The sequence below is a fragment of the Lissotriton vulgaris genome, chromosome 3_1 (genome assembly GCF_964263255.1).
Source record: "Lissotriton vulgaris chromosome 3_1, aLisVul1.2, whole genome shotgun sequence".
Taxonomy (NCBI): domain Eukaryota; kingdom Metazoa; phylum Chordata; class Amphibia; order Caudata; family Salamandridae; genus Lissotriton; species Lissotriton vulgaris.
The window spans coordinates 2,015,138,448-2,015,164,991 of record NC_141689.1 but is presented as its reverse complement, the minus strand read 5'-3'; the positions used below and the strand labels follow the sequence as shown (position 1 = coordinate 2,015,164,991).

Here is a 26,544-nt window from a genome sequence, read left to right as displayed (position 1 = left end):
ATCCCCAATTACCAGGGGGCTGATGAATTGCAGGACCGCTGCCCAGTAATATAGCATAAAATGTGGTATACCCCAGCCACCGCGATCTTTTGGCAGCACCATCTTCTTATAAGCCCTTCTTTGCCGACTATATCCCCACAAAAATCTAGAACTTATCCTCTCTAATCTCCTGAAGCATAAAACAGGGAATTCTAGAGGGATGTTTCTAAACATGTATAAAAACTTAGGCAATACCATCATTTTTAATACGTTTGATCTGCCGTACAATGATAAGTGTAGGTGATCCAATCTCTCCAATGTTGAAATTACCTCAGTAAGCAAAGGATTCATGTTTGACTCTGGAATTTTACTAACGGGCAGTGAGATTTCAATTCCCAAATAAGTAACTTCTGGGACAGTGATTATATTTTCAGGCGGTTCCCCACCAATGTACGGCACCTGTGTTTTAGAGATATTTAATTTGTACCCCGAAAAACGCCCAAACTGAGATGCTAGTTTTTCTATAGTTGGGATTGCGGTAGCAATGTCTCTAGTAACAACAACAATATCATCGGCATATGCGAATGCTCTATAATCTATATGCCATAGTTGGACATGTACTATACCTTCCGCCTGGTTTAACTTATTTTAAAAAAAAATCTATGGTTAATGCAAATAATAAAGGTGAGCACGGACATCCCTGCCGTGTTCATCGACCGATTGTACACAGGTCAGACTCTTGGCCAGAAATTCGAATGTAAGCTTCCGGAGTCATATATAATGTCTTCAGAGATTGACATATCATAGGGCCAAATCCCTTCAATCTTAAAACCTCCCACATATAGGGCCAGGAAACCATGTTGAAAACCTTCTCGGCATCCAACAGAGTTACCCCCATTGTGGTATTGGTTGTTTGTGCCCAATCCACAAATGATATCACACGCCTCACATGATCTGCTGTATCCTGACCTGGGATAAACTCATGTTGAAATTTTGAAACCAAATCGGAAATTAACTCCGGCTAGACGAGTTGCTATGATCTTAGAGTAGATTTCGCTATCGGAGTTTATTAATGAGATAGGTCTGTATGATGACGGTAATACCTCGGATTTCTCCTTTTTCAAAAAAACAATATTAATAGTCTTACGCCAAGACAATGGTGCAATCCCCATTTGTGCGACCTGAAATAAGGACATAAGTTCGGCTTTCTATGCATGCCGAAAGGTCCTATAAAATTCAAGGGGGATGCCATCTGGTCCCACAGCCTTACCGGCAGCCAATGATGTTATTGCTGCTAACGACTTCCTCCCACGTAATTTTGCCATCCAATTCTTCCATTTGTTCATATGTTAACCTTGTGATTTCAAGATCAGCACTGAACTCAGACAGTTTCCCTTCCACTCTAGTAATTTCGTCATCTGTATATAACTGATTATAAAATTTGCGAAATACCCCCAGCACTTCGGAGGATTATCACAAATATGCCCCATATCATCCTGTATCTTGCTTATCTAATTGGCAACTTCCTTCTGATGTAGCCTTTTAGCCAATATTCGCCCAGAATTTTCCCCGACCTCGTACACTTTAGACCGATGTACTGCAATTTTCGCTGCGAGTTGCATAGCAAAATGCTGATATAATTTCATTTTTTTGACAACTATGTCCTTTAACATTAACTCAGTATCTTGACTTGTCCTAATTGCCACCATAAGCTCATTTTCTAGAAGCCGTAATTTATTCATCTCATCCAACACTTCACCCCGTAATCTTCGCTGTTTGTTGATAGAATAGCTTAGAGTTTCTCCGTGGACTCCTGCCTTAAATGCATCCCATACCATAGGACCTGGCGCAGAACCCCGATTGTTGTAAAAAAATTCTACTATCCATTTACACATTTGTTCACAATATAACGGGTCAACCAATAGTTTTCATTCAAAGGTCCAAGCCTTTGATGACACCTTATGACTAATATCTAATTCTAACACAATAGGGTTATGATCTGATATTATCTTTGGCCGAATATCAACTCTGGCCTTACTGGCTTGCTCTGCTTTTACAAAGAAAAAATCCAAACGCAGACCCTTTTTATGAGGTGCAGAGTAAAAGGTGTCCCCTGAGGCTCCCTTTCCTTGCATACACCGCACATCCACCTTCTTTGAAGATCCCTCTGGTTGCTTTAAAACCCTTACTTTTCTTTCCTTCATAAGAATATTCACTAGTTATATCAAAGCCACCCGCCAAATGAAGATTAAAGTCCCCACAAAGAATTAACGGAGATGGCCAAGTGGCTAACTCAATACTCAAGCCATTAATCATATCTGGATCATCCAAATTGGGACCATAAATTGAACAAATCGTCATGCGCTCACCCTCGATCCATAATTCCATAATCACCCATCGCCTACACTGATCTTCTTTAATGCGTTTGCAATCCCCCCCAAATCTTTTCTAAATTGCAACTCCTCTTGTCGTTCAACCTTGCAGAGTACAGCCCAGAAGCTCCATGCCCAAATCATTTAACCACTTTGTTATTCCATGCAATATGGGTCTCTTGTACACAGAGCAGGTCCACCCTCATTAGATTAAGAATCTGGGCCATAATCCCCCTTTTTTTCTATCGTTCAAACCACAAATGTTCCAAGAACATATGGAAATTTTACCCATCATCATAAAAAATTTCTAGAAACATGCCTTGCTTGCTATGACCACAATCTAAATTAGATCCCAATAATAGTATGTTCAAAAGATTGAATATGCAAGGTTTATCCACCAGACATTTGCTGCTACCGCTATGCCAGGACACATTGGTACTTCTTCTTGTGTCACCACCCCACCACCCATCCCCCTTACCCACCCAGTGAACCCCCCCCACCCTCACCCCCACCCAAATGAGGCATAGGGACTGAATAGTCCCTGTTGGTGATGGAGAGAAAGGGTGTGTGCCCTCCATTAGCCCCCTTATCCCCCTAGCTTAAAGAAAAAGATAAATAAAGCATTAAGATTAACTGTGCAACAGCCTTCCTACTATATAGTACCCAAAAAATCCCTTGGAGCGATCTCAGAGATAAAAAATTGTGTTTTATCTTTATGAACTATTTTAAGCTTAGACGGATTTAATAGATAGGCCTGTGCACCCTTTGCTTGGAATAAAGTTGACACAGATGCCATCTCTGCTGAACTGCGGCCTGGCAGAAGTCTGGTCGCACAAAGAATTCACAGCCCTTCCCCCTTCTCTTACGATCCTAGCTAGGTCATAGAAAGACTCCAGGAGCAAAAAATTATTCAAACATATCAGTATAGCCCTAGGATTATAATTTACCCATATTGTCCCACCCCACACATGAAACGGAAATCTGTGGACTCTCTGCAGCTCGAATTCCCACTTCCATTGAGTCAGGTCCGGGAAGGCTTCTACAAATAAATCAATAATAAATTGTTGAATGTCTTTGCCTTCCATCCCTTCCGGGATACCAAGTACCCGCAAATTGTTCCTTCTAGAACGATTCTCTATATCGATGAGCTTCCAATTTATATCATCACGCAATGAATGAAGGGAAGTCACATCTACTTTCAGCTGCACAATCTCATCCTCAATTATGGAAATTCTTGCCTCCGCTTCCCTGATCCTAGCAGACATCTCTGTACAAGACTTAATGCCCGGCACACCGTATTCTGAAGTTTGTGGACTGCACCTTGTGTACGTAATCCCTCTGCTTTTGTCTCCTCGCGATGTGTTGTTATAGCTTGATATTTAGAGACTAAGGTAATCTCCTTCTCCATCGCATTACCAGAGTAATTAATTCAGACACCCCAGGATATAGCGGCATGGATTAGCAAATTTAGTGGCACAAAAATGGAAATTTAGCGGCACAAATATGGAAATTTAGTGGCAATTTTGCGGCATTTTATGTGACCATTTTTCCTACAACAAACACAGATATCTTCGTTTTTTTTAGTTATTTAACAACATGAACCTATGTATATTTGGTTTCTTTACAATGTAGACACTTTGGGGCAGATTTACAAGCCCCTTGGGCTGCTTTTACGCCGCCGTTGCGTCACTTTTGTGACGCAGCGGCGGCGTAAAAGATGCACCATGGTGCGGGGTATTTACAACGTGACGCCGGAGAGTACGGCCAGGGTGCGGATAGTACGGCCCATGTGCGCAGATTCCGACCCAACTGCGGATGTAAAGATACGACTCGCAAACGATCTCTGTAAATACTAAAAGTCACAAAGTTAGACCTTTTGTCTAAGATTACCTTTGGGAATCGGCCCATAACTTTCTCATTGCTTACATGGGTGTAATTTCTGATATTTATGTTTCCCTCGTCTTCATTGCTTGATTTGCTTGTGAGAAAGTGTCATTCATAATCGTTGAAATGTAACTCATATTCACACTGAAAGTATGAAAATGTCACACATAGCAATCTGAAGCCTTGACAGTTATCCTGTTTTATTTGCGAATAGAGGCCACTATTATTTTGGCGCCAGCGCGTACTTTCTGTTCCAGAGGACACTGCTTGTTGGTGGTGCAGCAGATCGCAGAGTGTTGTCACAAAGGAAATGGTGGAAAACCACTTGAGAAAGTTTTAAATATTTTTGTTTGAGAAAATTCAACAGCAGCAAGTGAATCCCAAAAAGAAATTGCTGCTCTTCAACAAAAGCGTAAAGATGAGATTGTTATTCATTACCAATCAATGCTTGGTTTTAACATTAAATGCACCGCACAATTAATTGTTTACCAGAGAGGCTTTTAATTGGGCACCTGCAAATAGAGGCACTGTGGCATAACAGTACATCACTACTCAAGGCTCAAGAGGCGCTAAAAGGGTTTGTTTATTGAGTAGTTTACACAACGCCCCCGCCCCCTCGAGATCTCCCACTCCAATGATTTATAACCTTGTGATAAGAATGCCGTTTGATTAATCTCTCTGAAACCTTGTAACGGGAAACATAACAACCCTGTATATATTTCTCATAAAACCATCAGGGAGTTAGCGGGTATTATATGTGCCTCGGAGATCAGCACCTCTCCCCCTTTGTGAACATCACGAAGAAAGGAAGGAAGGCCTGTCGAAAGAGCCAGCACCTGGCCGTCAGTACCGGGGGATAAGAGCAGGCGCCCTTAGCTCGAGCCATCAGTGCAGAAACAGCAGGCGGCCTTAGCTTTGACCAATGTGCAAACCAGCAGGCGGTGGTGACGGCTTGTAGGTTGGCTGGAGAGGCAGCCAGACAGCCACAAACACGCCAGGTACAGTAAATTACCCAATCCACAGGCAATAGCCACTTAAAGCAGACCCCCCCCCCAGGATATAGTGGCTTTTGTAAAAATGCCGCGATTTCTAGAAAAATGCCGATTTCGCGGGCACTTTTGTAAAAATCGCGGCATTTTTTCAAAATTGCCGATTTTGCGGCAAATCGCGAAATCGCGATATCCTGGAGGGTCTGATTAATTTCTCAATATGTGCCGGTGCCACCTCCTTGACCATCATTCGGCCCACCAGATTACAGTGAGGATGAATAGTTAAGCGATGGAGATCCTATATTTTGAGCACCGCTCATAGAAAAAGGTTTTGGGATTTCCTTTACCTTCCGCACTGCTTTCATCATCATCCAGCGGGACTGAGCTATTTAAGCTTCTATCGTCTTCCCATTCCCCATCAACACTTTCGTTCTCCGAAGCATTTGATAGATCTGGCATTGAATAAAATTTACCGCCGAAGTCCTCAGAGTCAAGATCTTTTGTCAAATCACGACCTGGTATTCCACTGCTGTCCCCAGCCTTCAGTTGTATTTCACCAAGACTACCGCCAGCCGTTGCTTGGAGCGGAGCCCTCTGAAAATCTGTACCAGCCGCCGGAGCCCCCATTTCTAATACATTATCCATATCCAAGACGAAATCAGCATTTGAATTCTCAGCCTCAGTATTCACCGTTGCCCCGACAACCACCACTTGCTGTGTTAACAATCAGGTTGACTTATGATGTATGCCGTACGCAGATGTATCCACCAATGGTACAGGCATATCTGCAACTTTATTGGCTGACAGAGTGCTTGTCCCCTCGCCTGCCAAAGCAGAATCATTAATCCTACCTTTTGTTTTCTGCTTTTTTTTGAAGATCCCAGGGACTTTCAATTGCACACCAGCGCTTTCAGCTATGCTTTCAGCCAGTCGAGTGGACCCCAGAGAAGGAGCAACCATCTCACGAAGATTCCCGGCAGTCTCACTACTCGCTAGAGCCATAGCTAGCACAGGGACCGTTGGTATAGCGGCAACCGCCGCCCGTGTCTTGGGGCCTTTGACATTGGCATTAGCGTTCTTTGGTGCCATTACCGGCAACACGCTCCAGCCCGGGTTTTCAGAGGATTTCTCTCCCTGGACCACAGCTGCGGTTCTGGCCGCAATTCCCTCCCGGTGCCGAGAGTTAGACGTCCCGCAGCTCGTTATGGACCTCCGATAGAGTACAGAACGCGGCACTCGCCAGAGCTGCCGCTGAAAAAAATGCAGCAGGAGCCAGAGCATTGCACGATACCAGTGGCAGCTTTGTTGGCCAAAATAATTAAATGAATTTCCTATGATCTAAGCATGATGGGACCAATGATCCATAAGCCTTCTGCCTTGACTGAATTAAATTGCCTCTCAAACCAAGTTCAGTCGGAAGTGATATTTGTTCACTGTTGTACATGTTGTATATCCTCTATTTCTTGAAACTGAAAAATATTTTGTGTCATCGTTCAAAGAGCCATTTCATTATATTGCTTTCTCCTAGGATCTACACAAATAAGAGCACACATAAGGGGTTCATTCTGGTACAGCTGTGGTTTACACAGTGTGGCAAGTGTGGCTGATAGACATATGAATTTCTGCATTTGTCCACCAAACTAGGAGGACAGTTAATTCTGGTTCTTCAGGAAGCAAGTGACATGGTTTTGCTGGACAGGACCAGTGAAGGATTACGACAACAGTTCTGTACGCCTTTGTTTTTGGAAGAAAAATCAAAATGCCAGAGGTCTTGCACTTGACTTGACAACCAATAGCAAGGGCCGAATTGTATAAGTATTTGTGGTTAGATTACATGAGGGGTTGCCACCATTCACAGCTGGCTGCTCTTGAGCTGAAGCAATGTCTCAAATTTCGTATTCATGTCTGAACTTGGGTGGTGGAATAAGCTAAAGAATGATGATAGATTAAACCCAGATCAGTTAACTGGGGGGGGAGTGTTTGATTTGCTCAAATGCTCCGCCCATCATCCCCTTTGGTATGGCTTTGTTCGCTCTAAGTTGGCAGGGTATGACCAGACGTTGGTCCCTTGCTCACTTTGCCACTGGATTCAAGCTAGCCTAGCTGATTTTTTGAAAACTTATTTTATTGGTTTTTAAACATACAGCAATCATATATCATCATTCCACATCTTCTTCTACAGGCCTGCCTAGCATTGTCTTAAGACCCCGTTCCATTCCCTACTCTTCATCATTAATGCTGTTCCACAAGAAAAACGGTGCTCATCCTGCTGTCCCGCTATTGTGCTAATTCCAACTCCTTTTCAGTCCATCCCCCCCCCCCCCCCCCAACCTCCCTCCTCCCCTCCCTCTGCACCGGTGTGAGTAACTGTTTCCCGCGTATTCCAACTTGCATGCTCTGCAGCCTTATTCCGTGGCATTCCTCAGTGTGTCTATTGTACCTGGGGGTCCCCATCTGCCTCTGCTTCCTCATTGTTAGTCCCCTCCCGCTGAATCTCCAATAGTTCCTGTACTAATGCCACCCAAGCTTTCACTGAATCAAGGTCCCTTTCATGATTAAGTCTTCTCGCCTGTCGCAGCCTGATCTCACTCTCGCAGCTTGCCCATTTTAAGAACTCGGTTCTCCATTTTCCCCCCTTAGGACCCTCCCTTGCCTTCCAACACCTTGTTATTTCCCTTTTTGCCAGAATGAGCCCCATGTCCACAAATTTGCTCGTTATTTTTGTTTTAGTAGTATGTGGAAACCAATGCAATACGCAAGTCGCAATATCAAAAGTCAACTGTCGCCCTGTAATGGCGTTCAACGTGTCGCCTACGTCTTCCCAATATTACCTCAATTCAGTACATGACCACAGCATATCTTCCAACTCTGCTCCCTCATGTGCACAGCGGGGGCAAGCCGCACCTTCTACACTAAAATATTTCCTTCTTTTCCCAGGGGTCAGATACGCTCTATGAAGTATGTAAAAATGCACCAGCTGAAACCTTGCATTCCTCGTACTCTTCCAAGCCCTCCGCAGTATCTGTGCCCAGGCCGTTTCCGGTATGGGTTTTTCTATGCCCGCTTCCCACTTTGCTTTCAGGCTGTCCAAGGGTGCGAGCCCCTCGTTTAGCATCCTAGCGTACAAACAAGTGACCGCTTTAAAGGTCCCAGCGGCCATCATTGTATACTGACACGCCATTGTCGTTTTAGGTTTGGCAAGCCCTTCTCTCCAGTGCGCTTGCAGCGCCCCCACCAGTGCCGCCTGTAGCAGGTAAATGTAAATGTAAATGTAAATGTAAATGTAAGGTGTTTTGTAGCGCGCTCAATTACTACCGGAGTATCCTGGCGCGAATGACCGCTGGGGAACCCGTCCTGGCTTTCCCTGTGAGATGGTCCCTTGCTGGGTATCTCCAAGGTGAAGCCAGGCATCCCCGGCGTCTGTGGGGGGCCGTTGTAGAGATGAGGCAAGCTTAATGCCCAGAGTTACCGAGTGTGATCACTGACCAAAGTGGGCACCGAGGCGAGAATTATCAGTCCGCTGACCCTGGTCCACAACCCTGCCGCGTCGGGAATCGAACCCTGGTCCCGGGCCGTTCTCAGCCTCCGGGTCTGCCGCCTCTAACCAGTGAGCCACACCTCTCCTTTAGGCAGGTCCTATCTCTCCTGTAACGCTTGATAGGACAGCATTGCACCGTTTTCATATAGGTCACCTATTACGTGGATCCCTTCTTGCTCCCAGCCCTGCAATGGTGTCCAGTCACCTCCATGTGGCAACGCCGTGGCCATCCCCAACGGGATTTCAGGCGCATAGGGATGCAGCCCTCCCGCCCTGCGCTGAGAGCGGTTCCAGCATAGCCTCGGTGTCTTCTCCTCAAGCGATAGATCCCCCTGCCTCTTAAATGCTCCAGACCTCGGAATTCCCTGGCCACTGCTTGCGTAAATACCTGTAGCTGGGCCGCCAGATAATATAATTCAAAATCCGGCAACCTCAACATTAGGCCTAATCAGCGTCGCCTGTGCTACTTTCCTCCTACCTGATCCCCACAGGAAACTTACTCAGTGATTTGATTTGTTCAAATGCTCCGTCCATCATCCCCTTTGGTATCGCTTTGTTCGCCCTAAGTTGGCAGGGTATGCCCAGACGTGGGCCCCTTGCTCACTTTGCCACTGGATTCAAGCTAGCCTGGCTGATGACGGCTGATTAGCCAGAAACCGGTCCCAGGATGCTTGTTTCCGGTCCAGGGAAGACATGGCTTGGCAGTTCGGGCTGGACTGTTCCCATGAGGCACAGGGTCAGACTGATTTGCATATGGCCATGTCTGAACTGGGGTGGTGGAGCGAGCTAAAGAATGATGATAGACTAAACCCAGATCAGTTGACTGGGGGTGAGTGTTTGATTTGCTCAAATGCTCTGTCCATCCTCCCATTTGGTATCACTTTGTTCCCCCTAAGTTGGCAGGGTATGCCCAGTGGCGTAGCTAGGGGGATGCGGGGGAGCGGTCCGCCCCAGGCGGCACCATTTTTGAGGCGGCCGCTTGTCACTGAAGGCCCGTTGCGGCCGCGGCAACCTTTATAATTTATTTGGGAACGCACAGTGTCCCCAAATAAATTATAAAGGTCGCCGCGGCCGCAACGGGCCTTCAGTGACGTGTGGTTGCCGCCCGCGGCCCAGTAGAGTTTAAAAGTGAAAGGCGTTGCGCTGCAGCCTGCACTCCTTCTCACCTGCTTTCGGTGCACACAAACGCGGGACTTAGTTTTTGTTAATTTAATTGAAAGAAAGCACCGCAGCCGCCTGCAACAACAGTGCTTTCAATTATATTGCCAAAAACTAAGTCCTGCGTTTGTGTGCACCGAAAGCAACCCGCAGTGCTTACACTTCTTGAGACGGCTCAGCTGGCCTGAAGACATGCCAATGAGGCCATGCTTTCACTCTTGCGCAGTGGCATAAGAGAAAAGTCTGGAAATTCCTGGCTCCCCACTCTTGCTGTGGACCGAGTCTACTTGTTCAGAAGCAGCCAAATTCCACTACCCAAGTCTGAATTAGATAACAGGTTTAACCACTTCGATGCTGGTGACGGAACCATTCCGTCATCAGTCACAGTTGAGCTGTGCTGATGACGGAATGGTTCCGTCACGACCGCACCCTGTTCTGGAATGTCCAGCACAGGGGAAGAATCTGCACCGCACAGAAGCGGTTAAAAGGTCACTTTACATTACACTCATTTGGCTCGACATATGGGCTCTGTGTGCAAATATGGCATCAGTATGCAGTTAGAGCACTCCTCAACCTCTCAACTCTGGGCACCAAAGTTGCTATACGTTACTTTGAGTTATATTTTATTTTAATTATTTATTTATTTATTTTTGGGAGTTTTATATAGCGCATACTTGACTGGAAGGTATCAGAGTGCTTTACATGAGCACAAGTTGCATTACAGAAGTACACATTCATTTTATTAGGCACAGGGAGATTAAGCGATTTGCTCAGAATCACATGATGTTGAGTGTCCCTTGCCGATACTCCAAGCCCAGTTTCCCAGTTTCGAGGTCAACTGCTTTAGCTGTTAGGCTACATCCTCTCCCCTGTAGTAGTATGTATAGTATGTTGTTGTATTTTACATTATATTATGGTACATTAAATGTATATTCACCTGGTTTTAAACTCCATGAAAGCCACATGGTGTAGAAATTGGCCAAGTAAAGAGACTGCTTTCCTGGAACCTAAACCCCAGCAACTACAAGGTGAGGTGTCTTTATGCAGCATGCACTGTGAGGGCATGGACCAATAGACCTGTGGTTTGTATGATTTTTCATAATTCCAGTTCAAGATTGAACAGGGGGAGTTTTAAGATTTTTCCTTCATTGAGGTGGGTTCTGCACAGAGCTCTCAATCACTTGTCCAGCGGCATTTGCAATGCACAGGAGAATCTCCTACTCTGCAAAAGAGAAAAACACTGTTTACGTTAGAAAACAAGATTGGCTTCAGCTTAAAATGACTGGAGTTGTTCTTTATCTGTCTATGGTCTTATACACTCCTCTGCATGCAGAATGATGGTGCAGTGCTCAGTGCTTCCATTGCTGGTTACTGCACCAGCTTGTGTAGAGAGAGGAAAAGTGTACTGTACTCTCGTTCTCTCCTTGAAAAGCATCAATGTAATAACTAGTACTACAAGTTCTAGTTTTAAATAATTTGAAGTCAGGTTCGTACTTTATTGATATTTTTAACGGAGGACGCTTGCTAGTAAATTGGTGTGTTGTTTAGGTGAATGGAGCTGCTTGATTCTTCTATCACATTTCTCTGGGGCTCTATATGCAAGCTGAACATTTAGGAAGTTAAGCTAGAATCCAGTCAGACACAAACTTGATGTGGGTAGGGTAAGAGAAGGAGTTCCCTATTCTAACCAGCTATTTAAGGTCAACAAGGAATGAGGTAAACCTTCTTAGTACCCACACCATGAACCCCATATGTGTTCTTCACAATCGACAGTATTAAAAGCCATACAGAGGTTGAAAAGAATGAGGAGAAAACAGCTACCTTTGTCCAAGATCAAGTGCATGTCACCAAATATTTTCCAGGTGGAACATTCTGTGCTGCACCTTGTGGAATCCAGATTGATATGGTACTAAGATAAGATTATTTTTCATTAATGTGTTAAGTTTTTCAATAACTTTGCCCCTCATAAGAGGTTGGTGACAGGTTGACCAGTTTCAAGTCCATTCAGATCTGACGCTGACTTTTCTAGTAAATGATTGATCTGACCTGTTTTAAGCCTTCGGTGCAGATGCCGCCTTTTAGAATAAGGTTTATTATTTAGCATGACATCATACAAAAGAGATTACAGTTGTGTTTCATGATGGTCACAGAGATGATGTTGTTCTAATAGAATTCTTGTTTGAACTCTTTGATTAGCCTTGTGTTTCTGAAGTGGGTAGAAATTTGGCTCCGCTATGTTGACAGCATAGGGCAGTGTAGATTGCTAATCTTTCAAGTGCTCACTGTCCTTTTTCCCCAGCAAACCCCCCACCCCCCAAGGGGCAGCAATCTGAGGGATAACCCCGGGCGCCACAAGCTGTAGCTACGCCCCTGGGTAGGCCCAGACGTGGGTCCCTTGCTCACTTTGCTACTGGATTCAAGCTAGCCTGGCTGATGACAGCTGATTAGCCAGTAACCGGTCCCAGGATGCTTTTTTCCAGGCCAGGGAAGACATGGCTTGGCAGTTCGGGCTGGACTGTTCCCACTGATTTGCATATGGCCATGTCTGAACTTGGGTGGTAGAGTGAGCAAAAGAATGATGATGGATTAAACCCAGATCAGTTGACTGGGGTGAGTGTTTGATTTTCTCAAATGCTTCGTCCATCATCCCCTTTGGTATCGCTTAGTTTGGTTCAAATTATTTAAGGAACTGTCTGACTCTTCAGTCATTCCATTAATGAAATTGATTAAATCAAATGTACATCCCATTCCAGTCAATCTATCAAAATTTCTGAATATAGAACAGTGTAGTTTTTCAGAGTTCTTCCCTGCATATTCAGTTCAATTTTACAGGAACAGCCAGGGCCGGAACTCTACCTTATACAGTAGTCCCTAGCTGTGCAGACCAGTTTCCTCTGCACCTGCTAGCACATTAGACATGAAGACCAAAACTCACTTTAAGAACTGGTGTGGCATGAGTTTCCACGTTCTACTATAACTCTAAACCCACAAAAACATATTTACCCAACCCAGTCAAGGAAGGTTTAGCTCAGGGGAGCGCTAGGCAAATTGGATTGACTGATGCTACTTTTTAAAAGATGTATTGACAAACCAGGTATTAAATAATAAGAGGCTGAGCTGAAAACATTTTCTGACAAGATATATGCGATTCTGCACGCAGAACAAGCTACAGAAGCTTTGTTCGAACTTGTTACCATTAACTTATAAATTAAACTACTTGAGATTTAGGATTTGGTCTTTTTCTTTTATCAGAACAGCTACACTCCTGGAAAGATTGAAACCACATGGAAAGCTGTAGATTCTGCCAAGATAGGAAAGTGTAAATAGCACACAATCTCTGATGTTGCCCATTCTTTTGGCATAAAACAAAAAGTAGTTAATACCATCATCAGTCAGGCTGGGCATGGCGTGGCTTAGCAAGCCACAATGGCGGCTGTGTCCTGCTGAGGCTCCGCGATCGGGCTAGCATCTTGCCCAGTTCCTGTGATCGCCGGGAGCCTCAACCTACGGCAACGACACCGGAGATGCTCACCCACACTGGGGCATCCTCTGGGTGAGCTGCGAAGGCTGCTGGCGAGCAGCGTGCACCGGGGCATCTCCGTCTCATTGATGTCTATGCCACCGAGAGCCTGTTCCTAGGGCGGCGACCCTGAGCGAAGCGGACAGCCGGCGGATGCGGAGGTCCCGGGAGAGCAGAGTGACCGGCCCATGGGGACATACTCCGGACCAAGCTTTCCTCCACAGCGGCACTTCGGCACGCAAGATGGCGGCTGCCATACCGGAGCTCCACTGCACCGGCGCTCCGGCATATATGGGAGCCTGACCTGACCCCGGCACCGACCAGCCCGCCGCCGCGGACCGCGGGGTACCTGTGGACGAGCCGCCTACATAGCGCGGCGCCCTCCGGACATCCACGAGCTTCACTTAGGGGCGGTGAGTGCCATTCCTTCTCCCCCCCCTCCGTGGATCCCGGCGCCGGCGTCCCAACGGCCTTCTGCCTCCTCTGGGGGCCCTCGGGGGGTCGCGGATCACATCGGCCCTTGGTCGGGGAGGCTGGAACGCTCCTACCGCCACGAGCAGCTCGGCGGACCCGAGTGCCTGACCTTAAAATGGTGCCCGCTGGGACCTGGACACCGTAACCAGCGCGAGCCCCCAACTTGGGAGTAAAAGTGCCCCCCCGAACCTGAGGCGGTAGCATGCCACATCGCAGACGTCCGCTGCCCCGGACCCCTCCGGGGCCCCTGTCACCTGACCCTCGACCCCCAAGATCGGCAAAGACGCTGCACCACACGCCGAAGGGGGAGAGAGCAAGAACCAGTCGCACTCGGGATACCTTATCTCCGGGGGACCCTGGACAGTGGATGGAGAGCCCCCTGATGACACGCACCCGTGGGCACCCGCACGACCTCCTGACACCAGAGCTACCGGCCCCAGCAGCCGCAAGCCACCACTGACACTCCGAACCGGAGGGGACTCCCCGGGGGGAACCAGAGCCGTCCCTGGGGCCGAGAAGGACTGGGGAGGCCAGCCGGCACTGAGCTGCCACCTACCCGGATACACTGAGAGACGACTATCTGCCGATCCCGGGGTTCACGAGGGTCCGGGGGCCCTCTTGACAGCACCCATGGGGAAACTGAAGGCCTCGCAGGTGACGGCTGTCCCTGAAATGGCCATCGAGAAGATGCCACACACAAGGACGTGGACGCAAGCCAACGCGCCGCAAACCGACCCCACGCTATCGGCGAAGTTGGATCAGGTGTTGGCGGCGATTGAACTGTCTCGCCTTTCGATGGAGGAGAGATTGGGCGTCTTGACGACGGACATCAGCTTAATCCGTGACGATCATCGCAAGTTGGCGGACAGGGTGAAGGAAGGAGAACGGATTGTGACCGAGTTACAGCCCGCGGTGAAGACGTAGGAGGCAGACATGAAGGAGGTCCTACGTCGCGTGGCGGTCCTCGAGGAACGCACGGTGGATTTGGAGGGATGCTCGAGACGATTTAACATCCGCGTCCTGGGCCTGCCGGAGGGAATCGAAAATTTGGACCCTCTGACCTACATGGAGTCCTGGACCAGACCGTTCACCCCGGATTGCGAACGGTCGGCATACTTCTCCATTAAAAGGGCCCATAGGGTCCCGGCCCGGGCACCCAAGCCAGGCCTTCCTCCGCGACCCATGTTGGCTAAATTCCTGCACTTCCGAGACCGCGATGCGGTGCTCCGGGCGGCCCTCTGCAGGTGGAAGACCAACATGTCATGGTGTTCCCGGACTATGCCCGAGAAGTCCAGCAGCAGCGATCCACCTTTCTGGAAGTCAAAAGGCGCCTTCGCGCAAATGATCTTCAATACTCCTTGCTATTCCCGGCCCTCCTTAAAGTGCTTCACAAAGGGAAAGCCCTCTTCTTCAACACGGCGGAGGAAGCACAGGATTGGACTGAGTTTCACTGCCCACTAATCCCTAAACCCGGACCCCAGAGGACACGCAACAACGACTCCAGACGATCCAGAAGACGGGGTGCGAGCCGTACCCGATCAGGCCGCCCCAAAAGCCAGGCGTCCTCCCCCACGGGCTCACCCGACCTCACGCAAATCATGCAGGAGCGACGAGACGCCTTACGGGTGGTGACCGAACTGCACACGTCACCCCCGGCATCAGATCTGGAAGGTCAAACGCATCTGTTCACCCCTGAGAAAGACCGGGACAGTGATGGGACAATGTCGGGGTTTGGCCCAATCTCTTCCCCCCTCGTTGTGGCACACACATTGGACGCTGCCCTGGCCAGCCAACCTAACACCTCTTCGTGATGGATGAACTGTCAACTGCTATATCCTTTCATGGTTGCCTACTGTATTGCGCGACGTCTAGGAGCCTAGACTGCTTAACCAGATAACTGTATGCGCTACAGAGCGATAGACATCTCTCCTGCAAGACCCCGACCCGCACACAAGCCCAGCAGCGACACACGCTGCCACCCCCGCAAATATCTGTTGTATTTCTCCCCTAGTGGGAAGCTAGTTTGGTTATGCCACCTCCGGTGATATATCCTCAGTATTGGGACTGTTACCCACCCAAGGTTCTACTTGTTGTTAATCCCCTTAGTTCCTCCCCCAAGATTGTGGAAGCTTGGCGCGCAGGAGCACACGCGACACATAAGCACTGGCGTCCCTTGGGGACTGTAGGGAGGTCCCTTTCCCAACCACGACACCCTAAGGAAGGCAGTCCCACAATCAGACATTAATGTCCTTACACTGAACGTACGAGGCCTACACACGCCCAGCAAACGCTACTCTGTTTACTCCTACATTAAGCGTATGTCAGCTAGTATTGCATTTCTGCAGGAGACGCACATTAACGCTACGGAACTCACTCGTTTGCAGGCCACACAATACTCAGCGTTTGCGCGCGGCGCATTAATCTGGGTCAGACCGGGCACTCCCTTCCGGGTGCTCCGGCGGGTAGTGGATAGAGAGGGCAGATATGCACTTCTGGAGGGAATACTTGGTGGACAGGGAATACTCCTTGGCAGCATTTACGCCCCTAACACGGACCAGGATAAATTCTGGGACCACCTCACGGGCATTTTGGCCCAGTTCACCACAGTTCCGTGGGTGCTAGGAGGTGACTATAACTGCACGCTGGACCCCTCCCTAGACCGCTCGCACACTCCCCCCGCACACTCCCCAGTCCCCCGGCAGGCAGAGCTCTTCAGGGCATGGACCACACATTGGGCACTCACTGAGGCATGGCGACACCTACACCCACTGGCTCGCATTTACTCATTCCACTCGATTCCACACAACCTCCGGGTCCGCCTAGACCGATTCCTATGCTCTGCACCAATCCTCCCTAAGATAACATCTACAGATTACCTAGGTCGGATCCTCTCGGATCATGACGCCCACATCCTTCGCCTGACCTGGCGCCCCCCGCACCCACCAGTCCCCACCTGGCGCCTCCCTAGGGATTTCCTATCAGATCCAGTCTTCAGAGACGCACACAAAACCAGCATACAAGATTACTTCACACACAACACGGACACAGCATCGTCGGTACTGGTGGAGTGGGACGCATTTAAAGTAGTGGCAAGGGGGGAATGCATCAAACAGGTAGTAGGGGTTCGCCGCACATTGGAACGGGCACTCCTATCCTCAGAGCAGAATCTAGCCGCACTCACTAAACGGCCTGACGACTCGGAGGAACACGCCGTGCTTACGGCCGAGGCTAAGACGGCGTATCAGACAGCGTGCGCTGAACTCCGAAAATACAATTTTAGGCCTTACGCCTCTAGGGTGCATAAGGACAGAGACAAAACAGGGGCACTACTGGCCTGGATGGCGAGGCAGGACACCGAAATCAAGCCAATCATGGATATTATCAATCCGGAAGGTGTACTAGTGCGTTCACAGGCCGAGATCCTTCTGGCGTTCCAGCGCCAATATGCACAAGTGTAAGGGACCCCGGCCCAGTACTCCCAGTCTTCTGTGGATCGTTTTTTAGACCCGCTGACGTTACCCGCGATATCGGATGATAAGCGCACACTCGACGCCAAGATAGTACCCTCAGACATCACCCAGGCGATACGCGCCATGTCTCGGAATAAAGCGCCAGGACTGGACGGCTTCCCACTAGAATACTACTCGACATTCTCTCCCCTAGTGGTCCCCCGTCTATCTCGGATGTTCGGGGCATCTCTTCATTTAGGGAGGTTACCCCAGTCACTGCGGGAGTCCGTGATTGTCACCTTTCCCAAACCCCACAAGGATCCACTCCACATGGGGTCGTATCGTCCCATCACGCTCCTGTCGGCTGACTGTAAGATCCTGGGGAAAATCCTGGCTGATCGGAATGCACAGGTCATACGCCCACTAGTCCACCCCGACCAATGCGGCTTCGTTCCGGGGAGGAACACCTCCCAGAACCTCCGCCGAGTCTTCCATGTCCAGGATCAGGTACGTGACAGATTTCCCCGCGCCGCCTGCCTCATTATGGACCTGGAGAAGGCGTTCAACACCCTCACCTGGCCCTATCTATTCTCAGTCCTGCGGCACCTCAACATCGGCCCGACACTCACGGCATACACACGCCTTCTGTATACCGATCTAACCACTCGTGTTCGTATCGGGAAACGCATATCACCGGCGTTTGGAGTTCGGCGAGGCACACGACAAGGGTGCCCCCTGTCGCCTCCCTTATTCGCGCTGGGAGTCGAGCCGCTGGCGGTTCGGCTGCGCCTGGAGGGTGTGGACTGGGGCACTCCGCTTGCAGACGGCACACATTGCGTCTCCATGTACGCGGACGACCTTCTCATATACGTCCGAGACATCGAGATAGACCTGGCCCCCATAGGGGCAACGCTGGCGGAATTTTCAGACGCCTCGGGACTCCAGGTGAACTGGGATAAGTCCACAGTCTACCCCTTTCACTCGAGTCTACCCCCCGGGAAGTCGAGCTCGGACCGCATAAACTCTCATGGTCCGCAGAAGCTCCCCGGTACCTTGGTGTCCGCCTGTACCATACTCCAGCAGACATTTTTTAGGGTAACCACCGCAAAGCACTCGCTAGCCTGCGCCCGACTGTTGCCTTCTGGAATAAACTCCCGTTGGCCCCAATAGGACGGATAGCACTGGCTAAAATGGTGATGCTTCCCCGACTCCTTTACCACTTCACAAATTTACCGGTAGTGCCACCCAGGTCCTTCTTCCGCGACGTCGACTCCCTCCTAGGAACCCTTATCTGGGGCGCGGGCCGACACAGGGTTGCCCTGAAAACCCTCCAACTTCCCACGACGCAAGGTGGGCTCGGAACTCCGTCCTTCGAGTCATATTTTCTCGCGGCACAGCTCCAATGGCTGTCATACTGGACGGCGGACCGTTACCCCCAAGAGACATTTACCCCGACCGGCAGAGTCGCAACCCCGGAACTCACCCGTCTTCTCCTCCCGGGCACCAAGCCAAGTACATACCCCCTTCAGGTAGCGATAGCGCGCCGGTGCATGATGCGGATCCACCGGATATCCCCCAGTAGACCTCTGTACTCCCCGCTACTACCGTTGATAGGCAGCCCCAGGCAGGACTCCTACTTCACGGCTCCACTGTTCACCGAATGGTCGCACTGTGGCATCACAGATCTGGAATCGCTCTTTGAAGAAGGCCAGCTGAAATCACTCGACCGCCTGGTCGCTGAATACGGGCTCCCCCCAGGTCAATTCCTCAGATATAGACAGCTGCTCGATGGGTACCGGCCCCATTTTAATCTCCGAACTGGCGAGCCAGACACGCATCCAGTAATACATACTATCCTGCATATGGGAGTGGGACGCCACTTAGTCACCTGGCTATATAAATCCATCCGGGAACTCTCGCACGCCCCCCTGACGACCTTACGTGCTACATGGGAGGAGGACATAGGTCGCGCACTACACGACTCGAAATGGACTAAAGCACTTGAGGCCCCAAAACGCGTCTCCAGGAACGCCCGCTTCAAAAACATCCAATACTATATCTTACACAGGGCATACCTCACCCCAGCGCGCTTGCAGAAGTTCTATCCCTCCACACCATTCCTATGCCCCAGATGTAGCTCCCCTGCTGCAGATTTTCGTCACATGTTTTGGAGTTGTCCCAACCTTCATCCCTTATGGCGGGCGGTGCACGGAACACTATCGGAACTCACAGGTCTCACTACAATAGCCACCTGGGAGTCCAGCGCACTAGGCATCTTTCATGTCCCTAAGCAAGAACCGGTGCATAGACGCTTAGTGTCCTTAGCGCTTCTGTTGGCGAATAGATGCATAGCCATGCACTGGCGATCCTCGGAGGGTCCCCCTATAGCAGCATGGACGGGGGCGGTCTGTAAGTGGGCGGCGGCGGAAGAGGATGCTCTTAGAGAGGAAGAAGCCAGGGGCGCGCGTAAACTTCCCATATCCATGGAATGGGCCATGCTCCTCCATAGCTTCCGGCAGTCCATGCGTGCAGGAGACCCACCTACTCCTCCCCCCCCCCGCCCGAGAGAGCCAGTAGTCTCTACCTGGTGTCAACCATCCCAGGGCCGACTCCCGGTACCCCACACATCCTAGCCAAATTCTCATCTGCCATACCACCCATCCCGTCACTCACATACTCTGGATGTATCCACCCCCTGTCCGTCCCTCTCCCCCCTTGGAGTGCAAACTGGATGACCCAGTGGCCCCTCCCGACGCCCGTCACCAGTATCCCCCTACTGAGACCCTGCTAGCGCCCACATGCTTCCCTTCCACAGTTTTGTCCCCCCCCGTTCGCTGGTAGCACCGCTATATGAACTGTACAGACCCCGATCCTACGCCCTTGAGGCGGGAACTTACATGCCTGTTATTATTCATCGTCCTCTTGGCGATGCATGTTCACTGTCTCCCAGCCTGCAGACAATTTTGCACGATCTGTACTGATTAATGGAGGAAATGCATACTTGTACCAGTTGTATAAAACAAGAAAACGTTGCGTGCCTAGCTGATCGTGGCTGAATGCTGATGCCACGTCAGCAGATAATTTACACTGTACCCATATACTTTGATGCAACAATAAAAAACAAATTTAAAAAAAAATCAGTCAGGCTGGGCATTCCCAACGGTATCCTTGCTAAATGTACTTATTTCAGCTGTAGTGACACAACTCATGAATGGAATTGGTAAATTTATATCCGCGATAGAGAAGCTAATGGGCTAACAATATGTGTCGAATCCTAGCCACTTTATCTTGTGCATGATGGTTTTGCCAAGAATAATGTAGTCTTGCTGCTGAAACAGTCTACTTGTGAATAGCATTTTTATTTTCTGTATTGAGTGCTGGATCCGCTGGATCTCCCTACAACACCATGTCTACGGATTATGGGGGTAAGGACCTTGGCAGTAGGAAGCTGAAAGTGATATTTTCTGATAAGAAGCTGGAGCTGTTGACTGAGGAATGTGTGGCTGTTTGGCAAATGCTCCTTGTCTGTACCTGAGGCCAAGAAAACCAAAATTTTCAGCAGCATCCTGGAGAAAGTGAACTGTCTTGGAGTCCCCCAGAGGACTATACTTAAAATAAGAAAACGCTGGTATGACCTAAGATCCCAGTCTAAAGAGAAGGTGGCAAGCTGGATGGCTGATGCTCGTGGCACATGTGGTCCCTCCAAATATCCTCCTCCTAATCCAATGGAATCACTGAAAATGTGATGGGAGTGTCAGACATTGACACCTCCAATCCTGCAGGCTCCAGCCAAAGTAAATTATATTCTTGTATTAATAATTCTATAACATATTGTTTGCTAGTCTTCAAGTACTGCATATTAGCTACAAAAACCCAATGTAGATGCTTGCTGTAATATGGCAATGCATTATGGAAGTTGTAGTAAAACTAGGTTATATGATGTACTGTGTGTTGATGTATAAACTACACATATCTATTTATAATTGTTATGTCAAAAACACATAAATCACATTATCAACAATATGACCCAAACTTAGTAACCATTTATTTACAAGAACTGTATACATGCATTCCCAAAGATCATACCCAGGACATGTCTGAAACCATTGTGGCTGATTTAGCAACTGACACACTAGTGGAAATTTAGGACAGCACAATTGCTACTCCTACGCCCATAACTCAAACTCCAACTACTAGGAGAGCTAACGTGGCACCACTACCAGACTTTGAGGAAGGTGATGAGGAGCAAACACAAAGCAAGAACACAACTTCTTCTGCGCGCAGGACACATCGATAATGTAGAGCCCAACAACAAACTGTTGACAATGATGGTATCTCTGATGACATGTCAGACAGTTCACAATTGTTTGGTGGCCTTAACAAATCAATCGTCATAGTACAGCACCTGCAAGCCAAAACAGATAAAAACAGTGAATAGGTATCTGCCAAGCATGTCGCGTTCAATGCTGCAATTGCAGAAAGGTCAAGAGTGTTGGATTGCTGCCTTGGAGCAGGAGCTACATTTACAAAGCCAACTGCAGCACATGGCATACTATGAGGCATTTACAAAATTAATAAATCGATTGCCATTAGCCTCCCCCACACTTGCCAGCAAAAGCTATGAACATCCAAAAGGACATGGGGCACTGCTGCCAAGATGTAGCACGCGGGCTGGTCCAAGTGACCTCAGCTCTGGAGAATATTCAGACAGATAACCAGTCAGTCTCCAACATATTGACTCCACATGAAAGCAAAGATGGCCCTAGCCTCAGTGGCATATCTGTGCCAGATGGATGCTGTGCAAGGCAAACACGCTGACTCCCATCTGGCACAGAAATATCCCCGACTTCACAGCCAAGTACTGATGAGAAGGCGAACATCAGGGGTTGTAAAAAGTAACTTTTGTATGTACAATGCAACATTGTTGTGTTTGTTTTCACAGACTTTGTTGCTTTGTTTAAACAATGACATCCTATAAGGATACAGTTGAGATACAATTACAATACATCATTGCAACCTGAATAAAAGGTTATCTTTCAGTAATGTAAAAATATTACCTTCATGTGTATTGACTATTTCTTAGATGTGGTAATCATTCTATTCTTACATTTAAAATAGTTTTTTGTGTGCTCTGTGCGTCTTACTCGACCCTCATGTTATGTTATTTGAATTTTTGAGCGCACAGCTGCCCCAGCTAAGGGGCGTCCCGGCGCTAAACTGGAAAAGGTAACATAACTAATAACACAGAAAAAGTAGGGAGTGATTAATAAGGCAGAGGAAAGAAATGAGTTTTAACAGCTTTCCTAAAAGCAAAAAGGTCATCCATAGTACGGATGTAGGCAGGAAGTGCGTTCCATAGTTTAGAGGCCAAGACCGTAAACGATCGGCCCCCAGTCTACATCTCTGAAATCGGGGGACAAGTGCCAGATTTTGGCCAGCAGAACGAAGACTTCGCGAAGGGGTGTACAAAGACAAAAGGTGCTGAAGGATGATAGGGGTGTCAGATTTAAGAATTTTGAAGGCAAAGCAGAGGGCCTTGAACTCTATGCGCCTGATTACTGGCAGCCAGTGCAGATTGGAGATTGTGCTACGGGCTGAGCAGAAGCGTGGCAGGCCCACCAGGGCTCTAGCTGCCGCGTTCTGCACCCGTTGGAGTCTCAAGACTTCCGCCTGGTTGGCGCCCAAGAGCAGTGAGCTCGCGTAATCGAGCCTCGATAGTACGCTGGCTTGGATCACCATCTGGCGGGTGGGGGCATCAAAAAATTTGAGGATAGGCCTCAAACCACGCAAAATGCCGAAGCACGTGGATGCCACCTTCTTAGTGTGGAACGAGAAGGTTAGTTTGGAATCCAACCAGACGCCAAGGTTTTTGAGTTCGGACACCGGTTTAGGGGGAGGTCCCAGCTCCTTAGGCCACCAGCTGGCACCCCACCGATCAGGATGTTTCCCCAGCACCATCACCTCAGTTTTGAGGGCGTTGAGTTGTAAACAGTTGGACGTAAGCCAACTGGCAACGGCCCTCAAACCGTCCTCAAAGTTCGACGCCAGTTGGTCAGAGTCCCCGTTAAGAGCCACCGCCAGCTGGGTATCATCGGCGTATGATACCATAGTGAGACCCCAACTCTTCGCAACCTCCGCCAAAGGTTGAACTTAGAGGTTGAAGAGAGTGGGGCTCAACGCCGAGCCCTGCGGGACTCCTTGAGTGATGGCATGGGACTTGGATCTGAACGGTGGCACTACAACCTGTAAGGATCGTTCCGAAAGGAACGATTGAAACCAATCCAACGCCCTGCCTGAGATACCAGCCTCACCAAGCCTTCGAATAAGAATGGTGTGAGATACAGTGTCAAAGGCAGCACTGAGGTCCAGGAGGACCAGTGCCGTCGTTTGACCTGCATCTAGTACAGAGCGGAGATGTTCGACCATGAATAAAAGTGCTGTCTCTGTACTATGTCCAGATCTAAAACCATTCTGTGTAGGATCTAGTAGATGTGCAGATTCCAGATAGTTTGTTAAGATGTTGTTAACATGGGCCTCTGTAATCTTTGCCACCCAGGGAAGAAGGGAGATAGGTCGATAACTCTCCGGCTTCAACGGATCCAATCCAGGCTTCTTTATGATGGGCATGACGCAGGCAGCCTTCCAACTAGGCGGAACTGAGCCGATGGTAAGGGATTGCTCCACCAGATGGCGGATAGGAGGAAGGCAAATGGACGCTGAGTCCATAAACTGGGCAGGTCTCAAAGGGTCATCTGGTGAGCCAGACTTGACCTTGGCTGCTAGGAGATTAAACTCCTGCTCCGATGGTATAGGAAAAGAGGCCAAGCGCTGAGAAGTATGCAATGTCAAGGTCGTACTGTCAGGGTCAACTTTGGAAAAAGAGCGGTAGATGGCATTTACTTTTTCCACAAAGAAGTTGGCTAACGACTCACAGTGGGCAAGGGAACAGATCTCCGTAATAGGAAGTCTGTTCACTGTGAGCTCCTTCAAAACTTTGAAAACCAGTTTGGACGGGTTAGAGCTCGCCTGGAACTCCCGTGCATAGTAGTCAGCTCGGGCCTGGCAGACAGCTCTGTGATATGTCTTTACCTTGGCCAGGTAGCATACTTTCAGGTCTTTATCATAATTCTTCCTCCATGCTCTTTCGGCTTGTCGGCAGGTAGCTTTTATACACTTGAGTGCCTCCGTGTACCAGGGATTAGGCTGAGAATGTCGATTCCTACTCCAGCCGGCTGGGATTAATACGTCAAGGACTTTAACGATCCAGGCGCAAAAGATGGTATACCCGGTTGCAACGTCATCCGTGTGAGCCAGAGGTGTGGTGATCAGGAGACGATGGAAATCCTCCAATTTGAGCTTTTTCCAGGGCCGCCTGAAAGATGTTTTGTCAGGCTTCCCAATAGATTGTGTCACCATTGTGACAGAAAGCTCAATGAGGTAATGATCACTCTGCTGCATGTGTACCCTCTTGCTGGTTCTCTAGTGCTGATAGTTTGGCATCGGAGTCTGATTCTGGCTCTCTGTTGACAATGTGAAGACCCTTCCTCATGGCTATGTTGTGAAGAATAGCACATGTGGCAATGGTTTTGCTACAGGCCTCGGTTATATAGACTAGTGCTCCACCAGTCTTATGTAGGCATCTGAAACGTGTTTTAAGTATTCAAAAAGTCAGTTCAATTATTATTTGTGTTGTTCTATGTGCCCTGTTGTACTGCCTTTCACTTCTGGTTTTTAGAGTTAAGTATGGTGTTAGTATCCAAGGGTGCAAAGCTTATGCACTGTCTCCCTAAATAGTATGAGAAGGAGAAACTACTAGATTATTTTGCAAACGTACCATTGAACACTGTACGATTTGAGTTTGTAATCCTTTCACCCAGTAAAAGACCATCACCAAATACACCAAAGGTCAGTTATTATGCATGAGCCATCACACACATAACCTGAACATGGAGTGAATAGGTGCTTTTCCTGTTTCTATAAATTAATTCATTTACGAGAGGGTTACATATGGCAAAGTGTGCCATCAACACAACCAATAGCGTTTAGAAACCGTGCTACCCGATAAAACATTCATTTTGTATGTTGTATATTGTATATCTTCAAGAGAAAAAAAAATATTCGTTCACTTTACCAACCATGATGTCCAAAAACCTATGAAAAAAAAACTAGAACATGCCCTCTGTGATACTCCCCTCTGCAAGTGCTATAACGTCCTGGTAACTGCCAGAAGTTAAAAGTAGTAGAAACTGTTTGCTTCTAACTGTTGGTTTTTTGGTGAGGATGTACCTCAGCAATTAAATCCAAAATTACCTTCCTACTTAGTGTACACTCTTAAATCGCCTCCTCAGACCGTTCATGCATGGTGCCCCTCACCCTAAATATCCTCTCTTGTCTCCTTCTCCTTCTCTGCCTACCAGCCAAAATCCTCTTCCTCCTCACCAAGACATACAGAGCTGCCATTCTGAAAGAGCCCGATGCATCTTGAGTGACTTTTTATTCTTTGTACCTGGTTATCTCCTGATGTACATTGATGGTATTTGCATTTCCTAAATGACTATTTTGTGACTAGTCACAACTAGGAAATCCTTTTGTACATAGTGTTAGTGATTCGCTATTAGCAATACCAATGTAAAATGCAAAAATGCCTTTCGTACATACCAAATACCATTTAGCATTTCCTAACAACCTGAAATAGGAATTTGCACTGTTAGGAAATGCAAAGTGGGTTTGTATTTAGGGCACATAATGCTTTATTCATGACAACTTATTATGACTTCATTATGAACGATTTTGTAGTGAAAGGTATGATTTATTAGATTTTATTCCGATGTTCTATTACAGAGAATAATGAATTATTTTCAATAAATATTATTCTGGGTGCGAGTGTAAACAGCAATTCATTCGTTTCCAATATAGACAATTTCTTGCTTTCTAGTCCCTGTTTTTATTCTGAGTAATTCTTGTGGGCTTTCCACATACCCGCAACTAGTTGTGCAGGCTAGCCTGCGGTCTGAGCCGCATAAGGCCTTTGTTGTAAGTTCACTGATATTGGGTGATATTAACCAGCTCTTAAGTTTGACATTTGTGCTTTTATAGACTTTAGACATTAAATGGCACTTGTTGGGCTGGTGATGTTTGGGACTCCCTCCCACTATATATGTTCACTTGAAGTTTACATTAT

At 48.1% G+C, this 26,544-nt stretch overlaps 1 protein-coding gene across 2 annotated transcripts in view; it reads left to right on the top strand.

Moving 5' to 3' along the window:
• The window catches only part of CENPU (centromere protein U), a 740,965-nt gene that overhangs the window by 216,185 nt on the left and 498,236 nt on the right, over nucleotides 1-26,544 (top strand). The gene's annotated exons all lie outside the window — the stretch shown is intronic.